This window comes from Dermacentor andersoni, chromosome 9, assembly GCF_023375885.2.
Source record: "Dermacentor andersoni chromosome 9, qqDerAnde1_hic_scaffold, whole genome shotgun sequence".
NCBI lineage: Eukaryota > Metazoa > Arthropoda > Arachnida > Ixodida > Ixodidae > Dermacentor > Dermacentor andersoni.
In genome coordinates, this window is record NC_092822.1 from 82940977 (window position 1) to 82947409 (window position 6433).

Below are 6433 nucleotides of genomic sequence, written 5' to 3' on the forward strand. Positions count from 1 at the left end.
CGCCACCTAGAAATAAAAATTATTACTAATTTTGCAATTTTTACAAGAGTAACGCTTCCACAATAGTTTGTAGCGCCGTTGCAGGTGACGAGGTGACAAGTAAGGCATAAGAGTCCGTTACCTCAATTTCTTTCTTTTCCATTTGGTGTTTTTCTATTTAACTGAACATACGAGACCTGCAGGCGCGTATGTTTGTAGCTTGTGCGCGCTTGCATCCTACGGTTCCCACAGCGCGTCCGATGCTCGAAGGTAGCGTCGTCACGTGTCGGCGCCACTCTTATCGCCGGCCGCGCTGCCGCTCTGTCTACCTTTGGGAGAACTCCACATGCGCGTAGTCACCGTGTTTGCAAGTGAATTTCGCATTCTTGTGCTCCCCGAAACGTGCTCATTTTGGATAGTACCAATGGCTATGTCATCTAGTGTATGTTAAAACGACGATGGCATTTGTCCACCGGCGAAGAAATAAATCGTTATGAACGTGGGCGGTCATGAATCTGGTCTAACGTTGCAGTTTTTCGTAGCCAAAACGACTACGAAAGTGAGGCGGTCCCGGAGATAGGCGCTTCAAAGCGCCAGGTGTAGCGACAGCACGCGGAAGTGGCACGCGGCGCACTCGCCAAGCATTTCACAGCGTACTCGCTTTCGAATGAGAAGAGTATGTGCGCGCTCGTGGCCTATTGGTTAGAGTACCGGGCTCGACGGCCGATGTTCGATTCCACCCCATCGGTCACACATTACTTTCTTTTAATGAAAGCGAGGCGAAAGAAGAACCTACCTGCAGCAAAGTCACAGAAATGAGGTTGGAACGCTTGGCAATAAATTTTTGGAATGTGTTCATATGCAAGTCTTAACTATTGTGTACTAGACTCAACTGTTACACAACAAAAAAAACTAGAAAAATCAACACAAATTACCCAATAAATTGTTTATTGAGAACACTCAACGGTAATGTTGTTGTGCAAGGATTGAGTGAACTCAATTGCTCATGAAAATTTGTTGAAGTCCGTTGTTTCAACAATTGCCCAACAATATATCAATGGTTAATCAACAGTCATTCTTGTACGGGTAGATGCTACACATGCAACATGCAGTTGTCAAGCCTCCAATCATCACACCTGTCAGCAGCCCAAATTCGCCTTTCCACACCGGAGTGAAGGTCGGGGCAAGGCTACGACTTTTCACGCCTGTCAGCTGCCCAAATTGGCATGACAACGCCGGGGATCGGAGTTAGCGCGCGTTACTCCTACTGTCCTTCTTGGTGACCAGGGAGGGGCGCGCGTTTCAGACCGGGCGCACCGAAGGGTCAACCAGCTCATCGACGCCGAGATTGGTCTCCTGACGCCGGCTCAGTGGAAACCAGGAACAATGACGACGGAAGCACAAAAAGCGGATCCGGATAGCTCGGAAAGAGTGTAACTCGAATATGCTAAGATGTTACCATAGTGTGCTCCCATAGTTGGAGCCGTTTTGTAATCTCAACCATGTACCTTTTGAATATATTCCTTTTTCTTCATTCTCTTGCCGTTGCTCGGAACCCTTTTCTCCGGGCACCTGGCAAGGCACCATCGACGGAAACTTTGTTGGCCGCACGGACCCCCGAATTCGCAACAGTGGCAGTCAGCGGTGAGATGAACCTCACGGAACAGGGGACGTCAGGGACGATCGCAACAGCTCGTGACACACAGGCATCTTCCATTCACAAAGGTGACACTCAGGTGTGAGGATAAATGTTTAATGCTCTCATACAATGGGTTGAACATGATTGCGTGATATAATGGAAGCGCCAAAATGTTAACAGCGTTGGGTCGTGATGCTTTTGAGATCTGAAGCTGTTTCCCAAACAGAAATTAGTCGCCGTATGGCTCCTGGGTACGTTGAGCATTGCATTTCATTGGCCATTGCGAAGCGCTCGAGGAAGCTTCCGAAGAAGGGTGTGAAAGTTGCAAGGATGGTCCAACACTGAGCCAAAGCCAGCGGGTAATCACCCCCAACAATATCGCAAAGGTTGACGAGCTAATGGGACAAGAACAGGGGATAAGTATCGATGAACTGGCAGAGTGTGTGAACATCAGTGGCTGTTCGGATCACACCAGAATTCATTAACATCTCCATTATCCGTTTCTGCGTGCGCAATGGCTGCCCAAGATTTTGAACCAGTGCCAAAAGACGGCGAGGTTCGACGCTGCCTTGATTCATCTGATCAGGTATCACAATTGCAGACAACTTCTTGTCTGCAATTGTGACCGGGGACGAATCATGGTGCGACTACTACGAGCCTGAAACACGACGGCAAAGTTTACAGTGGAAACATTCGAATTCACCTCCCCAGACAAAGCAAATGCTATCATTTCGGCCAGAAAGGTGTTGACTTATTTTTCAATCGTCAGGGGCCATTACTGGTCAAATTTGCTAAAACTGGAAGGAAAATCGTTTCCCATATGCTGAAACGCCGGATCGGCTGCGTCTCGCAATCAAGAACAAACAACGTGCAAAATTAACGAATGGGGTCGCCCCCACGTCGGTAATGAGGTTAACACAAAACTCATAAAGTTGAAGTGCGAAACTCCGGAACATCCGCCATACAGTCCAGATCTGTCATTTGCGACTTGCACATTTTGAGGCAATGGAAAAACAGCTCAAGCGAACGACATTCGTGACGGACGATGACATGGAAGAGTCAGTTACAGATTTTTTTAAAGAACAATCCAATAAATTTTCTGAGATGGGAATCGCGCGACTCGTTATTAGTGGGACAAATGCCTAAATTTTCATGGAGACTTCTTTTAAATAAATGCCCCGTTTGTAATTTATACGCGTTGGCTCACTTTTCTATGACTCGTCCTCGTATATCTTCAGAACTCCTGCTGTTTACACGTGCTCTCTGTTGCGACTGTTATTTCGGTACAATTACAATACACGACCGGCGACAGCTGCTCCTGCGCAATACATTGTAACATAGGACACCGTCATTGAAATTTTCCCTGGCCGTTGCATATGTAGAAAAATGTAAACGAGGTTCTTGAATGACAAAATTTCATTACATACTTGTCCTCAAATTGGTCATTTCATGGCCTTCACATTCTTCATGTCAGCGGCATGCACTGCTTTGCTGGTTTCGAACTGATATAGTACTAAAGTTCGTGTGATATTTTCCTTACTTATTGAGTAGACAAAAAACCTGGAACCATTGATATGCGTTATTTCGGGCACGATTTTGGGGACATACGAGCCTATTCTTTTATTAAAGATAGAGATTTTACTTGTCTTGACATTGCCTAGCGTTCAATAATCCGTGTGCAGAGTCCTTGTAAACGGCAATGTAATAATTATTCATGCATTTGATCCCTCAGCAAATTCTAAAAGGCGGGGGCCGATCTGCAACGTGAGCGCCTCCCTCGCCCGTACGAAATTTCTTGTTACCCAACAGAACAAGTGTGATTGGGTCTATGGCTAATTGCGCTGTCACAGCAGTAATCACAATTTATTCAAGACAACGTTTCTATAATTTCATGTCTGTCGTTTTGTACCCATTCTTCTTGTCGTCATTACTTACTATTTTCCTTAGCCTAGTGCCGGGTACAAACCATAGGATTTCACTCTGGTTAACCTCCGTGCCTTTATCTCACGTGCATCTCTCTCTCTCTCTCTCTCTTGAAGACAGAAACAACGGGGGGAGGGGGGAGGGCTTGTAGGCATGCATAAAAACGCTTATTTATTTTTGATAAAAGCGCTCTTTTTGATTTCCAGTGTCGCTTTCTATTATATGTATTATGAGGTTCTTCACATTCGTGGGCTTTCAATATTCCTCTGAAATGTCGCGGTGTTGCTTAGATTGCGATGTGATAAGCTTATTCTGGGTGTATTAAACGAATCTTACAAGCGAAGCTTACAAAACCTTGTGCAAAAGCACACAAAACTACATATTTAACTGAACTGCATGCTTAAGGACCATAAGTAACTGGCGCCATATCAATGTGCGCCAACATCTGCGTTCACCATGACAATAAAAACAACGCGAAGCTCTGAAGATACAGCTGGTGTGTTACTTTAGCACTCATATAGATGTAACACTCCATAGATAATGAAACTTGCACGGAAACACATAGTTGAGGAGAAAAAAAAAGAGTGTTTCTGCAGCGGCCCATTTTCTTGGCGCCATCACCCCTGGTGATTGGTCCGTTGATTTCTAGCACAATCGTCGGGACCTCCACTAGCTGCCATGGTGAAGCCGTTCGAGAAAAAGCTGCGGCCCGTCAACTTGTTGACTTCGAATTTCTTGACAGAGAAGCTAAACGGTAGATTCCTGCACTGGTCGAAAACCGGAGATAGTATTCCTTTGTCTTTCTCATAAAACCAAAGACTGAAGTACACCGAGAAAACTATTGTCCTCCAAACGACAACCTTCGTCCTGCAGCTGTTGCCACATGCATAGCATAAAGGCAAATTGACGACGACCTCTGCTCTGGTCTTCCGTGATATCTTGACTTGGTGAATGTAGCCGCCGGAAGTGTCCAACGCACGGCGATGAACATCAGGCAAACCTCGTGCATGAAATTCTTCCTAATCTTAAGCCTTCCCTTCGTGTTTGTCCACTTCAAACAGCGGACAAGCTACATGACTACGCGAATTGAAATTCATAATTACTGCCTAATTACACGCGTCGTTTCACGCCGATTATCGCGTTTTCAAAGAAGTGCGACCTCATCTTGGATCGGTGTAGGTAAATCTGAATGTGTCACTAACAAAGAAAAGCTCCGCGATGAGTTGCGTGGCGCATCAGCAAGAACTTCAGCGGAACCGATGTCAGACATTCTGCCATCTTGTGATTTTAGAAAGGAGACGCCACCACGTTACGCGCGAAGCATGAACACTAGACAGCCAAGAGGCAACGAGAAATCGTGCACTTTAGTTGTGAAGCAGGCATTCGCGCGATTTATCATGATACAGCTCTCTTCGACTTTCATTGTGGGTGCGGTTATTCTTTATAACACCGCAAAGGAAACCGCTTTTAGCAGTATCCGCAAGTTTCGGTGACGTCATAGAGGTGAGTTTTGCGGATAACTTCCCTAGAACGACCACGGAAGGACATGTTCCCAAAATGATATTGGGCAAAGTGTTACCAAGGTTTAAGAACGGGTCCGATATGTAACAAGTTCTCTGCTTAATAGTCAACATCTTGGCCTTAATTTTAGTCTAGGGTTACAGGTCCTGCCTTGTTCTGACTGGTTATCTCTATCTTTAAGCGAACATTTCTAAGCCTTCTCCTGTGTCTACTCATTATCTACGGTGCAGGGACGCGTTAACATCAAAGCACCACGCTCCCACAATGGATAGAAATAGTCCAACTTGACTTTCGTACATGAATGGGAGCTCTGGTTCTCACAGCCATGCAAATGCACGAGTTTCCAGCAGAAAAATAGTAAAGAGATAAAGAAATTCTTGCTATTTACTTTCCAATGTCACTCTATGATTATAAGTCACCCCATTGTGGGGGACTTAGGTGTAGTTTTGACCACCTCCGTGGTGTTCTTTAACGTCCATCCAAATCTAAGAACTGATCTAAAACCAGCCTTGTGAGCGTATCAATATGTGCGACAAACGACCGAGTGGTTCAGCAGATGTTCTTTCACTATAAAAATGACCTAACAACCACGCATTTTCCCCGATCTTTCATGGTGCATCTCTCAAAGTGGTGCCATCTACAAGAGCTGTTCCAACTCGATATTCATTGCAGACACACCAGCTGCCATTCGTAAGCTGAAATATATGTGTAAAGTTAAACTCAATGGAATACATATTTCTATATATTATACATGCATTATCCTCCATTTAAGTCATCCTGCTCACGGACTACAAATATGCTATCTGCCACAACCCATTTTAAAAGAAGTGCGCATTGCCCAACCCCTATTCCCTCAAACACATACACAAAAACAAACGCAAGGTATGGCCTACACTCAGATACTAAGCTCGCCATATCAATTCCGCATTGAAAGGGGCTTTGTTGAGACATACAACTACCAGTTTACCAAACTGCCCTCTTTGCTTAGCTCCAGTTCCCAATAAGATTATTGATTGCAATTCAACGAAGGATGCCCCAAGAAATCAAGCATCACTCTTAAAAGGCCACTTAATCCCGGCATGATCATTACAATTATGCATGTGGTTGGCGGTCATCACTTAGTGGCATCTCGTTCAAATCTTCCATAAAACAAGAACTGGTTGCGAAACCTTGCGTCGATAAAGGCAATGACAATTTCAACCAACAGAAAATTACCGACGCAAGTTATTTAAAAAGATAGCTGCGCCTTTTCCTGCGCACACAAAAGACAAACACAAGATACTCCCGCTAGTGTTTCTGGTGCTCGAATAATGCTCGCAATTCATAACGATCTCATTGCAACCAGGTTCCTTCCGTTCTTTTTTCCTGCAG